Source organism: Oncorhynchus keta, chromosome 12 (assembly GCF_023373465.1).
Source record: "Oncorhynchus keta strain PuntledgeMale-10-30-2019 chromosome 12, Oket_V2, whole genome shotgun sequence".
Taxonomy (NCBI): domain Eukaryota; kingdom Metazoa; phylum Chordata; class Actinopteri; order Salmoniformes; family Salmonidae; genus Oncorhynchus; species Oncorhynchus keta.
This window is the reverse complement of record NC_068432.1, coordinates 47,437,618-47,453,601: the sequence shown is the minus strand read 5'-3', so window position 1 is coordinate 47,453,601 and position 15,984 is coordinate 47,437,618. Positions and strand designations below refer to the sequence as shown.

The 15,984-nt window shown below is 47.3% G+C and overlaps 1 long non-coding RNA gene across 3 annotated transcripts; it reads left to right on the top strand.

The window, feature by feature from the left end:
* Positions 1–12,225: 12,225 nt before the first annotated feature.
* Positions 12,226–13,876, top strand: LOC127906539 (uncharacterized). 3 transcript variants are annotated; one of them, XR_008061798.1, is made up of 5 exons: positions 12,226–12,653; positions 12,774–12,909; positions 12,962–13,165; positions 13,298–13,501; positions 13,634–13,876. It is a non-coding gene; the product is annotated as an uncharacterized LOC127906539 (long non-coding RNA). The 3 variants fall into 3 exon arrangements; XR_008061800.1 differs by lacking the exon at positions 12,962–13,165; XR_008061799.1 differs by lacking the exon at positions 13,298–13,501.
* The last annotated feature ends 2,108 nt before the right edge of the window (positions 13,877–15,984 follow it).

Below are 15,984 nucleotides of genomic sequence, written 5' to 3'. Positions count from 1 at the left end.
GTGATTACTGACTGGTGCTGGCCAGGTCATGTGGCCCATTGAGATGCACTGTATTCTGTTCTACTTAATATCTATATTGTGGTCGGTACACAGGGAGGACAACATCTCAGTCTGTGGGTGTGTGTGTGAGGACTGACAGAAACCTTGTATTAAAGCTACGTTACTACATCTCAGAACAACCCTGTGTTTGGCACTTTGCAAGATCTGTCTGCAACCTTGGACACCCCATAACATCTCAGAACAACCCTGTGTTTGGCACTTTGCAAGATCTGTCTGACCATTACCATACAGACATGGTATCACATGAGTACATTCCCTTCATTTCATGTGTGCTTCCATGATGAGATGCTCTGTTTACTGGTCACTATAGTCTTGTGTGTTTAAAAAAAGAAAAATAGGTATTTAACCTTTATTTATACAGGCAAGTCAATGAAGAAGAGGTTACTATTAATTTAATGCAGGGTTGATAACAGGACAGCAGCATCGGGGTCTCAGTAGTGTTCAGACGGACATAGCATGGCTCGCACTCTGTTCTCTTATGCAATTTATGAATCACTAGTGAGGGGAATGGAAAAAATATCAGTCCCCGCCTGTGTTTCACACAGTGCTAGCTAGTTAGCCCCTTCTCTTCCTTTGGGCGGATGGAGGACGGAGAACTGAGGTAATATCACTCAGATGTTTTTATATAGCAAGTACAAAGCTCTTACATCTCCTAAAATCTTTAAACACACACACAGCCTACTGCCTACTCTGTATTCAAGGGTGGTAAACTGGGGAAGTAGGGGAGGGAGAGAGAGTGATGGAGAGAGAGAAAGAGAGTGATAGAAAGAGAGAGAGAGGAAGCGAGGAGGAGAGGGAGAGAGAGAGAGAGGGAGGGAGAGAGAGAGAGGAAACGAGGAGAGAGAGAGAGAGAGAGAGAGAGGAAACGAGGAGGATAGGGAGAGAGAGAGACAGAGAGAGAGAGAGGGAGGGAGAGAGAGAGGAAACGAGGAGAGAGAGAGAGAGAGAGAGACAGAGAGGAAGCGAGGAGGAGAGGGAGATACAGTTCATAGATAAGCTTCTTCTACAGAAATACCACCAACCCTGTTCCTCCAGTACCACCAACCCTGGTCCTCCAGTACCACCAACCCTGGTCCTCCAGTACCACCAACCCTGTTCTTCCAGTACCACCAACCCTGGTCCTCCAGTACCACCAACCCTGTACTTCCAGTACCACCAACCCTGTTCATCCAGTACCGCCTCCAACCTCCACACTGCCAACCCTGGTCCTCCAGCACCTCCAACCCTGATCCTCCAGTACCACCAACCCTGATCCTCCAGTACCACCAACCCTGTTCCTCCAGTACCGCCTCCAACCTCCACACCGCCAACCCTGGTCCTCCAGTACCACCAACCCTGGTCCTCCAGTACCACCAACCCTGGTCCTCCAGTACCACCAACCCTGGTCCTACAGTACCACCAACCCTGGTCCTCCAGTACCACCAACCCTGGTCCTCCAGTACCACCAACCCTGTTCCTACAGTACCTCCAACCCTGGTCCTCCAGTACCACCAACCCTGTTCCTCCAGTACCACCAACCCTGTTCCTCCAGTACCACCAACCCTGTTCCTCCAGTACCACCAACCCTGGTCCTCCAGTACCACCAACCCTGGTCCTCCAGTACCACCAACCCTGATCCTCCAGTACCACCAACCCTGTTCCTCCAGTACCGCCTCCAACCTCCACACCGCCAACCCTGGTCCTCCAACCACCAACCCTGTTCCTCCAGCACCACCAACCCTGGTCCTACAGTACCACCAACCCTGGTCCTCCAGTACCACCAACTCTGGTCCTCCAGCACCACCAACCCTGGTCCTCCAGTACCACCAACCCTGTTCCTCCAGTACCACCAACCCTGGTCCTCCAGTACCACCAACCCTGGTCCTCCAGTACCACCAACCCTGGTCCTCCAGTACCACCAACCCTGTTCCTCCAGTACCACCAACCCTGGTCCTCCAGTACCACCAACCCTGTTCCTCCAGTACCACCAACCCTGGTCCTCCAGTACCACCAACCCTGGTCCTCCAGTACCACCAACCCTGGTCCTCCAGTACCACCAACCCTGTTCCTCCAGTACCACCAACCCTGGTCCTCCAGTACCACCAACCCTGGTCCTCCAGTACCACCAACTCTGGTCCTCCAGTACCACCAACCCTGTTCCTACAGTACCACCAACCCTGGTCCTCCAGTACCACCAACCCTGGTCCTCCAGTACCTCCAACCCTGGTCCTCCAGTACCACCAACCCTGGTCCTCCAGTACCACCAACCCTGGTCCTCCAGTACCACCAACCCTGGTCCTACAGTACCACCAACCCTGGTCCTCCAGTACCACCAACCCTGGTCCTCCAGTACCACCAACCCTGTTCCTCCAGTACCACCAACCCTGTTCCTCCAGTACCACCAACCCTGGTCCTCCAGTACCACCAACCCTGGTCCTCCAGTACCACCAACCCTGTTCCTCCAGTACCACCAACCCTGTTCCTACAGTACCTCCTACCCTGGTCCTCCAGTACCACCAACCCTGGTCCTCCAGTACCACCAATCCTGTTCCTCCAGTACCGCCTCCAACCTCCACACCGCCAACCCTGGTCCTCCAGTACCTCCAACCCTGTTCCTACAGTACCTCCTACCCTGGTCCTCCAGTACCACCAACCCTGTTCCTCCAGTACCACCAACCCTGTTCCTACAGTACCTCCTACCCTGGTCCTCCAGTACCACCAACCCTGGTCCTCCAGTACCACCAATCCTGTTCCTCCAGTACCGCCTCCAACCTCCACACCGCCAACCCTGGTCCTCCAGTACCTCCAATGTGTACTGTTGGTGGTACTGGAGGACCAGGGTTGGCGGTACTGGAGGACCAGGGTCGGGAAACACATGGACACCTCTGAACTTTGACACATCACCTTGTTAACCAATCAGCTTCCTCTCCTGGCTCTCCCCAGTGGCAGTGTGTTGTTCTCTCTTTCCCCTCAGCCAACCAGCTGCCAGCGTGTATAGCCTAGCCGTGTTTAGCCTAGCTGGTGTATGGAGCGCTCTCCAACAGAGGGCCTAATTACAGGCACACGGCAACAGATTTAGCCAGGATGCTAACCAGAACGGAGGAGGCAGAAGGGAGGGTTCAGCTGGAAAGTAACGGCTGGACGAGAGCTTCACAAGAGCGGACCACAGAGAAGAGGGGGCGGCTATTTCAGGAACCGCCGTTCTCATTATTTATCATAGTTTGAGTCTCTCCGCACGATGCACCAACCTACAACCTACAATTGAATGGGTGCAGATGGGCAGGCAGGCCAGCCTCACTCCTTCCCTCGCCGACCCAACCGAGGCCGACCCTCCCACTCAAACCCACTGCCAGATCTGTGTCCCGCCCAAACCTCACCGAACGCACTGGCAGATAACACTAAACCAAGATGTGAGTTTTAACACCCATAAGCCTTACGTTTACACACCACACAACTAACAAGTATTGCTTTGCATAACTACTTGTCAATACAAACACAACCATAGAGGTAACCCTATAGCGTCAGTGGTCTGCATGAGGGATGAGGAATACAGTTCCAGTGTGGCGACTGGCATGTAGAACAATGACCGTCAGATGTGACAGTGACCGATTAGTTGGCAAGACAGCACAAACTGATCTGAGGAGAGGAGAGGAGAGGAGAGGAGAGGAGAGGAGAGGAGAGGAGAGGAGAGGAGAGGAGAGGAGAGGAGAGCATAGCAGAGAGGAGGGCAGAGAGGAGAGGAGAGCAGAGAGGAGGGCAGAGAGGAGAGCAGAGCAGAGAGGAGGGCAGAGAGGAGAGCAGAGGAGAGCATAGCAGAGAGGAGGGCAGATAGGAGAGCAGGGCAGAGGAGAGCAGAGAGGAGGGCAGAGAGGAGAGCATAGCAGAGAGGAGAGCATAGCAGAGAGGAGGGCACAGAGGAGAGCAGAGGAGAGCATAGCAGAGAGGAGGGCAGAGAGGAGAGCAGAGCAGAGGAGAGCAGAGAGGAGGGCATAGCAGAGAGGAGAGCATAGCAGAGAGGAGGGCAGAGAGGAGAGCAGAGGAGAACATAGCAGAGAGGAGAGCAGAGAGGAGAGCATAGCAGAGAGGAGGGCAGAGAGGAGAGCAGAGAGGTGAGCAGAGGAGAGCAGAGAGAAGAGGAGAGGAGAGCAGGATGCACCACTTCCACCCACCATGTCCTCTATACAGCTGCTCTCTCTGAAGCAACCTCACACTTCACTCTCATCTCTCGCTCTCTCCATCCCTCCATCTCTCTCTCTCCATCCAGTTTTCTCTATCCCCATACCACCATCTCTCTCCATCTTTCTCTCTCTACATCTCTCTCCATCTCTCTTCATCCCTCCATCTCTCGCTCTCTCCTTCCCTCCCTCCATCCTTCTCTCCCACTCCATACATATACTGTATATAAAAAAACACAGAAAACATATGGTGCTGCAGAGAATGATAGCTGCTGTCTTAAGGGTTCGTGATCAATTCTGCTATTTTGTGTGGTCTTTTATTTTAACATTATATTTCCGCATTCATTTCCTATGACAAAAAACAGCTTCTGGACATCAGAACAGAAATCACTGACCTCCATTTGGATGAAGATTTCTACTGCAACAAGTCTGCCAACTGCTGATGTCCTGCTCATCCCGGCCCTAATCCTCTGGAGTCGAGAGGAAGACACGGCGCAAGAGGGGCAAATGAGCTCGCTGATGAAACTACGATGGCGAGTAAATAAACCGCCTCTAACCTCCATTCTATTGGGTAATGCACAACCACTAAAGAACAAACTGAAAAAGGTCCATTCGAGACTATCCGATCACAGGAAACCTGAAGAACTTCAATCTTCTATGTTTCTCGGAGTCGCGGCTGAACAAGGACATGGATATTATACATATAGCTGGTTTTTCATGCCTCTTCAAGACCGAATAGCAGCTTCGGGTAAGTTTAAGGGGGGAGGTGTGTGTCTCTGTTTACAACATCCGTTGCACAATCTCTAACGTCGAGGTTTTGCTCTCCTGAGTTAGAATACCTCGTGTTAAACTGCAGACCATGCTATTTACCAAGATCATTTTCATGTGTATTTTTCATAGCTGTATGTTTTTCCACCACAAACAGATGCTGACACTAAGACCGGATTCAACGAGCTGCATAGGGCCAAAAGCAAACAAGACAATGCACATCCAGAGGCCAGGCTCCTAGTGGCCAGTAATTTTAATGCAGGGAAACTGAAATCTGTTTTACCTCATTTTTACCAGCATGTCACCTGTGAAACTACAATTGAAAAAACGCTAGATCACCTTTACTCCACACAAAGGAATGCATACAAAGCTCTTCCTCACCCTCAATTTTGCAAATCTGACCATAACACATTTCCTCCTAATTCTTGCTAAGAAGCAAAAACTCAAGAAAGTACCAGTGATGCGCTCAATACTGAAGTGGTCCGATTAAGAAAATGGGATTGTTTCGCTAGCACAGACTGGAATATGTTCCGGGATTCATCTGATAACATTGAGGCGTTTACCACATCAGTCACCAGCTACATTAATAAGTGCCTCAATGATGTCGTACCCACAGTGACCGTACGCACATACCCCAACCAGAAGCCATTGATTACAGGCAAAATCTTCTCTGGGCTTAAGGCTAGATCTGCTACTTCCAAAGAGCGGGACACTTACAAGAAACAAACTTAATCCGGACGCTTACAAGAAATCCCACTACGACCTCCGACAAGCCATCAAACATTGAAAACTTGAATACAGGACCTTATCGAATTCTACTACGCCAGCTCTGATGCTCGTTGAATGTGTCAGGGCTTGCAAACTATCACAGATTACAAAGGAAATCCCAGCCACAAGCTACCCAGTGATGCAAGCCTATCAGACAAACTAGATTCCTTCAAGCAACTGAACCATGCATGAAAGCACCATCTGTTCCGGATGACTGTGTGATCAAGCTCTCCAATGTAAGACCTTTAAACAGGTGAAAATTCACACGGCCGCAGGGCCAGATGGATGACCAGGACACATACTCAGACCATGCGCTGACCTGCTGGCAAGTGTCTTCACTGACCCAGTCTGTAATACCTACCTGTATGTATAGATTTTTTCCCCATATTTTTTTTGTCTTTAGTGATGCCTCTACTACTGTGATGCAGTGCCTTAGACTGATGCACCACTCAGGAGGCCCAGCTCTTTGTGTTGCTGACATTGAGGGAGAGGTTGTTGTCTTGACACCATATTGACAGGTCTTTGACCTCCTCCCTATAGGCTGTCGCATCGTCATCTGTGATCAGGCCATCCACCGCTGTGTCATCAGCAAACTTAATGATGGTGTTAGAGTCATGCATGGCCACGCAGTCATGGGTGAACAGGAAGTGCACGATGGGACTAAGCACGCACCTCCGAGGGGTCCCCGTATGGAGGGTCTGCGTGCTCAGTCCCAAGGTCCTGAGCTTAATGATGAGCTTTGTGGGCACTATGATGTTGAACGCTGAGCTGTAGTCAATGAATAGCATTCTCACATAGATTTCCCGGTTGTCCGGGTGGGAAAGGGCAGTGTGGAGTGCAGTGGAGATTGCGTCATCTGTGGATCTGTTGGGGCGGTATGCAAATTGGAGTGGGCCTAGGGTGTCTGGGTTAATGGTGTTCATGTGAGCCATTACCAGCCTTTCAAAGCACTTCATGGCTACGGACATGACTGCTACGGGTCGGTAGTCATTTAGGCAGGTTATCTTAGTGTTATTGGGCACAGGGACTATGGTGGTCTGCTTGAAACATGTTGGTATTACAGACTCAAACAGGGACACGTTGAAAATGTCAGTGAAGACACTTGCCAGCTGGTCAGCGTATGCACGGAGTACACATCCTGGTAATCCGTCTGGCCCAGCGGCCTTGTGAATGTTGACCTGTTTAAAGGTCTTACTCACATCGGCTGCGGAGAGCGTGATCACACAGTTGTCCGGAACAGCTGGTCCACTCATGCATGTTTCAGTGTTACCTTCCTCGAAGCGACCATAGAAGTGATTTAGCTCGTCTGGTAGGCTCGTGCACTGGGCAGCTCTCGGCTGTGCTTCCCTTTGTAGTCTGTAATAGTTTGTCGGTGCCGGTGTAGTACGATTCGATCTTAGTGTCCTGTATTGACGCTTTGCCTGCTTGATGGTTCGTTGGAGGGTATAGGGGGATTTCTTATAAGCTTCCGGGTTAGAGTCCCGCTCCTTGAAAGCGGCAGCTCTATCCGTTAGCTCAGTGCGAATATTTCCTGTAATCCATGGTTTCTGGTTGGGGTATGTACGTACAGTCACTGTGGGGACGACGTCCTCAATGCGCTTATTGATAAAGTCAGTGACTGATGTGGTGTATTCCTCAATGTCATTGGAAGAATCCTGGAACATGTTCCAGTCTGTGATAGCAAAACAGTCCTGTAGTTTAGCATCTGCTTCATCTGACCACTTTTTTTATAGACTGAGTCACTGGTGCTTCCTGTTTTAATTTTTGCTTGTAAGCAGGAACCAGGAGGATAGAGTTATGGTCAGATTTGCCAAATGGAGGGCGGGGGACAGTTTTATACGCATCTCTGTGTGTGGAGTAAAGGTGGTTTGGAATTGTTTTCCCTCTGGTTGCACATTTAAAATGCTGATAGATATTAGGTAAAACTGATTTAAGTTTCCCTACATTAAAGTCCCCGGCCACTAGGAGCGGCGCCTCTAGATGAGAATTTTCCTGTTTGCTCACGGCGGTATACAGCTCATTGAGTGCGGTTTTAGTGCCAGCCTCGGTCTGTGGTGGTATGTAGACAGCTACGGAAAATACAAATGAAAACTCTCTAGGTAGATAGTGTGGTCTACAGCTTATCATGAGATACTCTACCTCGGGTGAGAAAAACCCTGAGACTTCATTGGATATCGTGCACCAGCTATTGTTTACAAATATACCCGCCCTATGTCTTACCAGAAGCTGCTGTTCTGTCCTTCTGATAGAGTGTATAACCCGCCTGCTGTATGTTCTTAATGTCATCGTTCAGCCACAACTCAGTGCAACATAAGATATTACAGGTTTTAATGTCCCTTTGGTAGGATATACATGCTTTCAGTTTGTCCCATTTATTTTCCAGCGATTGAACGTTAGCTAGCAGAATGGAAAGCAAGGGCAGATTAGCCACTCGTGGCCTGATCCTCACAAAGCATCCTGATCTCTTTCTGCGAATCCTACGTTTCCTTTTCCAGCGAATCACAGGGATCTGGACCTGTTCGGGTGTCCGTAGTATATCCCTCGAGTCTGACTCATTGAAAAATAACTCCTCGTCAAATTTGAGGTGAGTAATCCCAGTTCTAATGTCCAGAAGTTGTTTTCAGTCATAAGAGACGGTAGCAGCAACATTATGTACAAAAAAGTTACGAACAATGCGAAAAGAAAAAAAAAATAGCATGATTGGTTAAGAGACGATAAGACGGCCATCTCTGCACCATCTGAGTTGACCGTTTTTTACAATAATAATATAATAATATAATAATATAATAATATATGCCATTTAGCAGACGCTTTTATCCAAAGCGACTTACAGTCATGTGTGCATACATTCTACGTATGGGTGGTCCCGGGAATCAAACCCACTACCCTGGCGTTACAAGCGCCATGCTCTACCAACTGAGCTACAGAAGGACCACAAGCTACAGAAGGACCACAATAACTCTTTGACATCACATACACTGCTCCGGTTCATCCCCCAGCCACATTGACAGGGCTGTAGTGGAGCGGGTCGAAAGCTTCATGTTCCTCGGTCTCAACATTACTAAGGAATTATCATGGTCCAACACACACCCAACACAGTTGTGAAGAAGGCACGAAAGCGCATCTTTCCTCTCGGGAGGCTGAAAAGATTCAGCATGGGCCCTCAGATCCTCAAAAGTTTGTACAGCTGCACCTTTGAGAGCATCTTGACTAGCTGCATCACCGCTTGGTGTGGCAACTGCTTGGCATTCGACCGCAAGGTACTACAGAGCAGAGTGTGTACAGCCAAAGTACATCACTGGGGCCAAGCTCTCTGCCATCCAGGACCTCTATACCAGGCGGTGTCAGCGGAAGGCCCTAAAAATGGTCAAATACTCTTGCCAGGGTCATAGACCGTTCTCTGTGCTACCGCACGGCAAGTGGTACCGATGCACCAAGTCTGGAACCAACAAGACCCTAAACAGCTTCTACCCCCAAGCCATAAGACTGATAAATAGTTAAGTAGTTAACCAACAGCTACCCAGACTATCTGAGTTGACCCTTTTTACACTAACTCTATTGACATCACATACGCTGCCAGTGTTTATTATCTATCCTGTTGCCTAGTCACTTTATACTTACCTATATATACGCTTGAACCTCAATTACCTCGTACCCCTGGACATAGACTTGGTACTGGTACTCCCTGTATATAGCCACGTTATCCTTAATCATTGTATACAGTATTTATTCTTTGTGTTACAATTTATTCTCTGTGTTATTTTTATTTTCATTATTTCTCTCTGCATTGTTGGGAAGGGCCCGTAAGTAAGCATTTCACTGTTAGTCCACACCTGTGGTTTACGAAGCATGTGACAAATAGCATTTGATTTGATTGGATATATCTCTTTTTCCCTCACTGGTCTCTTCATACATGCTCCCTGAACTACAGTCCTTCCACGAGTTCCTCTTTGCAGCCATCTTCAATCTCTCTGTTCTTTGGGAACTTTCAACAACTCATGACGTTAGTTGTCCCAGTGTAGAAAGTTGCATATATTATTGCACAATAGTTTTTCTCTATAGGCGACAGTGATCATGCAGATAGACCCAGATAGGTGGGACACGCATCCTGTCAACCTACTAGAATCACTCCTCTTAACATACACCTTCTTTATCAGTACACTTCCTCTCACAGTCCTTTTCCCCTGAAATTCTTAGAAACGTCTACCTATTTCTACTGACACAGTGATTTAATCACGAGATGTGAGAGATAATGAACAAAAGCATAGAACTGACTATCAGAAACCCAGGTCAAAACAACAGATGTCATCGGCTTAGATAATGCTGGCCCAACTGTCATTCATCGGCTTAGATAATGCTGGCCCAACTGTCATTCATCGGCTTAGATAATGCTGACCCAACTGTCATTCATCGGCTTCGATAATGCTGACCCAACTGTCATTCATCGGCGTAGATAATGCTGACCCAACTGTCATTCATCGGCTTAGATAATGCTGACCCAACTGTCATTCATCGGCTTAGATAATGCTGACCCAACTGTCATTCATCGGCTTAGATAATGCTGACCCAACTGTCATTCATTGGCTTAGATAATGCTGACCCAACTGTCATTCATCGGCTTAGATAATGCTGACCCAACTGTCATTCATCGGCTTCGATAATGCTGACCCAACTGTCATTCATCGGCTTAGATAATGCTGACCCAACTGTCATTCATCGGCTTAGATAATGCTGACCCAACTGTCATTCATCGGCTTAGATAATGCTGACCCAACTGTCATTCATCGGCTTAGATAATGCTGGCCCAACTGTCATTCATCGGCTTAGATAATGCTGGCCCAACTGTCATTCATCGGCTTAGATAATGCTGGCCCAACTGTCATTCATCGGCTTAGATAATGCTGGCCCAACTGTCATTCATCGGCTTAGATAATGCTGGCCCAACTGTCATTCATCGGCTTAGATAATGCTGACCCAACTGTCATTCATCGGCTTAGATAATCCTGACCCAACTGTCATTCATCGGCTTAGATAATGCTGGCCCAACTGTCATTCATCGGCTTAGATAATGCTGGCCCAACTGTCATTCATCGGCTTAGATAATGCTGGCCCAACTGTCATTCATCGGCTTAGATAATGCTGGCCCAACTGTCATTCATCGGCTTAGATAATGCTGACCCAACTGTCATTCATCGGCTTAGATAATGCTGGCCCAACTGTCATTCATCGGCTTAGATAATGCTGACCCAACTGTCATTCTTTCAGTACTCAAAAATAAAATGTCATTCTCGTTGCTAACCGCCCACCTCCCTCCAGAATCAGAGTCAGTTAGCCATCAGGTGAACTTAGACAGGCTTGTTGTACCCTTATTTGGGGAACGACTCCTTCTGCTCTCCCCCATGACAGACTGACAGTGACAAGTGGGTTGAGAAACAACAAAATTAGCAAAGTCCACCAGTCTGTTCCCGCGGAAACCAATCACACATAGAGAGATAATGATGAACATCAGGATAACCCCTTGCCTCACCTTAGAAGTGCTGCCCACTCGCCTGTAGCTCAGCGCTCATCTATGGCTGATGTCAGCATGCTAGGCAGGATGGGAAATAAGGAGTGGGAGGTGGGAGGGGTCCTGACCTGACAGCGCTTGGGGCACTGGCTGTGCTGTGCGGTGTTTCTCTCTCCAACAAGCTCTCACGGTCTCACTTCAGAATCTTTTGTCCATAAACATCACATTTCGAAGCTTAAGTTTAGGCATTAATTACGAATGGTTAAGGTAAGGGTTAAGGTTAAGGATAAGGATAAGGTTATGAATGGTTAAGATAAGGGTTAAGGTTTGGGATAAGGTTATGAATGGTTAAGGTAAGGGTTAAGGATAAGGATAAGGTTATGAATGGTTAAGGTTTGGAATAAAGTTATGAATGGTTAAGGTAAGGGTTAAGGTTGTGAATGGTTACGGTTTGGGATAAGGTTATGAATGGTTAAGGTAAGGGTTACGGTTTGGGATAAGGTTATGAATGGTTAAGGTAAGGGTTAAGGTTAAGGATAAGGTTATGAATGGTTAAGGTAAGGGTTAAGGTTTGCGATAAGGTTATGAATGGTTAAGGTCTGGGATAGGGTTATGAATGGTTAAGGTAAGGGTTAAGGTTTGCGATAAGGTTATGAATGGTTAAGGTCTGGGATAGGGTTATGAATGGTTAAGGTAAGGGTTAAGGTTAAGGATAAGGTTATGAATGGTTAAGGTAAGAGTTAAGGTTGTGAATGGTTAAGGTTTGGGATATGGTTATGAATGGTTATGGTAAGGGTTGAGGTTTGGGATAAGGTTATGAATGGTTAAGGTAAGGGTTAAGATTTGGGATAAGGTTATGAATGGTTAAGGTAAGGGTTAAGGTTTGGGATATGGTTATGAATGGTTAAGGTAGGGGTTAAGGTTTGCGATAAGGTTATGAATGGTTAAGGTCTGGGATCGGGTTATGAATGGTTAAGGTAAGGGTTAAGGTCTGGGATAAGGTTATGAATGGTTAAGGTAAGGGTTAAGGTTTGAGATAAGGTTATGAATGGTTAAGGTCTGGGATAGGGTTATGAATGGTTAAGGTAAGGGTTAAGGTCTGGGATAAGGTTATGAATGGTTAAGGTCTGGGATAGGGTTATGAATGGTTAAGGTAAGGGTTAAGGTCTGGGATAAGGTTATGAATGGTTAAGGTCTGGGATAGGGTTATGAATGGTTAAGGTAAGGGTTAAGGTCTGGGATAAGGTTATGAATGGTTAAGGTCTGGGATAGGGTTATGAATGGTTAAGGTAAGGGTTAAGGTCTGGGATAAGGTTATGAATGGTTAAGGTCTGGGATAGGGTTATGAATGGTTAAGGTAAGGGTTAAGGTCTGGGATAAGGTTATGAATGGTTAAGGTAAGGGTTAAGGTCTGGGATAGGGTTATGAATGGTTAAGGTAAGGGTTAAGGTCTGGGATAAGGTTATGAATGGTTAAGGTCTGGGATAGGGTTATGAATGGTTAAGGTAAGGGTTAAGGTCTGGGATAGGGTTATGAATGGTTAAGGTAAGGGTTAAGGTCTGGGATAAGGTTATGAATGGTTAAGGTCTGGGATAGGGTTATGAATGGTTAAGGTAAGGGTTAAGGTCTGGGATAAGGTTATGAATGGTTAAGGTAAGGGTTAAGGTCTGGGATAAGGTTAGGAATGGTTAAGGTAAGGGTTAAGGTCTGGGATAGGGTTATGAATGGTTAAGGTAAGGGTTAAGGTCTGGGATAAGGTTATGAATGGTTAAGGTCTGGGATAGGGTTATGAATGGTTAAGGTAAGGGTTAAGGTCTGGGATAAGGTTATGAATGGTTAAGGTCTGGGATAGGGTTATGAATGGTTAAGGTAAGGGTTAAGGTCTGGGATAAGGTTATGAATGGTTAAGGTAAGGGTTAAGGTCTGGGATAAGGTTAGGAATGGTTAAGGTAAGGGTTAAGGTCTGGGATAAGGTTATGAATGGTTAAGGTAAGGGTTAAGGTCTGGGATAAGGTTAGGAATGGTTAAGGTAAGGGTTAAGGTCTGGGATAGGGTTATGAATGGTTAAGGTAAGGGTTAAGGTCTGGGATAAGGTTATGAATGGTTAAGGTCTGGGATAGGGTTATGAATGGTTAAGGTAAGGGTTAAGGTCTGGGATAAGGTTATGAATGGTTAAGGTCTGGGATAGGGTTATGAATGGTTAAGGTAAGGGTTAAGGTCTGGGATAAGGTTATGAATGGTTAAGGTAAGGGTTAAGGTCTGGGATAAGGTTAGGAATGGTTAAGGTAAGGGTTAAGGTCTGGGATAAGGTTATGAATGGTTAAGGTAAGGGTTAAGGTCTGGGATAAGGTTATGAATGGTTAAGGTAAGGGTTAAGGTCTGGGATAGGGTTATGAATGGTTAAGGTAAGGGTTAAGGTCTGGGATAAGGTTATGAATGGTTAAGGTCTGGGATAGGGTTATGAATGGTTAAGGTAAGGGTTAAGGTCTGGGATAAGGTTATGAATGGTTAAGGTCTGGGATAGGGTTATGAATGGTTAAGGTAAGGGTTAAGGTCTGGGATAAGGTTATGAATGGTTAAGGTAAGGGTTAAGGTCTGGGATAAGGTTAGGAATGGTTAAGGTAAGGGTTAAGGTCTGGGATAAGGTTATGAATGGTTAAGGTAAGGGTTAAGGTCTGGGATAAGGTTATGAATGGTTAAGGTAAGGGTTAAGGTCTGGGATAAGGTTAGGAATGGTTAAGGTAAGGGTTAAGATCTGGGATAAGGTTATGAATGGTTAAGGTCTGGGATAAGGTTAGGAATGGTTAAGGTAAGGGTTAAGGTTAAAAAAAAAATAATTAAATACTGAGTGCCGAGCACCAACTCACCCCATTGGCTTCAGGCAATCACATGCAGTACAGGAAGTATAGGTTTCGGTAGCCTACATAATGCCTTAATTGGGCACGAACATAACATAACAGTTTTCAAGAGTTATGAGACTGTTACTAGAAAAATAGGTCAATGGGTTCCATTTGACTGCACCTGCAGTAGGCATATACTGGATCTAATGTAATGTATAAACACAGGTCTTACAGTAAATGACACATAGCTCTGTAACAGATATCTAATGGGATGTGAATCTAATCAGTCCATCTCCTAGGGCAACTACTCCTGCCTATAGGCATAACAGGGCATACTGGGACCACCCAGGGACATACTCTGGCTGCCTCTCATTTCAGCAGTACAGTCACCGGCTCAGCTCTGTTCACTCTAGAGTCATACTGAAGAGGCAGAAGATATGACTCACACCACTAGGCTACAATATGTGATGTTCATTTTTGAAAGCATTCGAAATTAAATATTGTATTTTTTGTATAATGTTTTATACTTTTATACTTTCCCTACTATTGTCTACTATTTTCATGCATTTTGCATTTTGCATTTTCATGCATTTTGCAACAGTTTTTAAATGATAGAGAACTTTTTGTTTACAGGATAAGAGAAACAAAAGTATATTCTATTTTTCCACTAACAGAACTGTAAGTGTCAGAATGCCCTCAAGCTCCACAGAAAGCCACCATGTCATTATGTCAGCTGCATGATAAATAGAAGTGAGGAGGTTGGGTTAGACATCCCACACTGCACAGCTAACCCCTCATCACAGGGGACTGGGACACTGCACAGCTAACCCCTCATCACAGCTGACTGGGACACTGCACAGCTAACCCCTCATCACAGCTGACTGGGACACTGCACAGCTAACCCCTCATCACAGCTGACTGGGACACTGCACAGCTAACCCCTCATCACAGCTGACTGGGACACTGCACAGCTAACCCCTCATCACAGGGGACTGGGACACTGCACAGCTAACCCCTCATCACAGCTGACAGGGACCCTGCACAGCTAACCCCTCATCACAGGGGACTGGGACACTGCACAGCTAACCCCTCATCACAGCTGACAGGGACCCTGCACAGCTAACCCCTCATCACAGCTGACTGGGACCCTGCACAGCTAACCCCTCATCACAGGGGACTGGGACACTGCACAGCTAACCCCTCATCACAGGGGACTGGGACACTGCACAGCTAACCCCTCATCACAGCTGACTGGGACCCTGCACAGCTAACCCCTCATCACAGGGGACTGGGACACTGCACAGCTAACCCCTCATCACAGGGGACTGGGACACTGCACAGCTAACCCCTCATCACAGGGGACTGGGACACTGCACAGCTAACCTCATCACAGCACAGGGGACTGGGACACTGACACAGCAACCCCTCATCACAGGGGACTGGGACACTGCACAGCTAACCCCTCATCACAGGGGACTGGGACACTGCACAGCTAACCCCTCATCACAGCTGACTGGGACCCTGCACAGCTAACCCCTCATCACAGGGGACTGGGACACTGCACAGCTAACCCCTCATCACAGGGGACTGGGACACTGCACAGCTAACCCCTCATCACAGGGGACTGGGACACTGCACAGCTAACCTCTCATCACAGGGGACTGGGACACTGCACAGCTAACCCCTCATCACAGGGGACTGGGACACTGCACAGCTAACCCCTCATCACAGGGGACTGGGACACTGCACAGCTAACCCCTCATCACAGGGGACTGGGACACTGTACAGCTAAACCCTCATCACAGCTGACTGGGACACAAACCAGAGCTGACTCAGCAACCAGATCAACAGACAGAGGCACAGAGCATGGACACGGACAGACAGATAA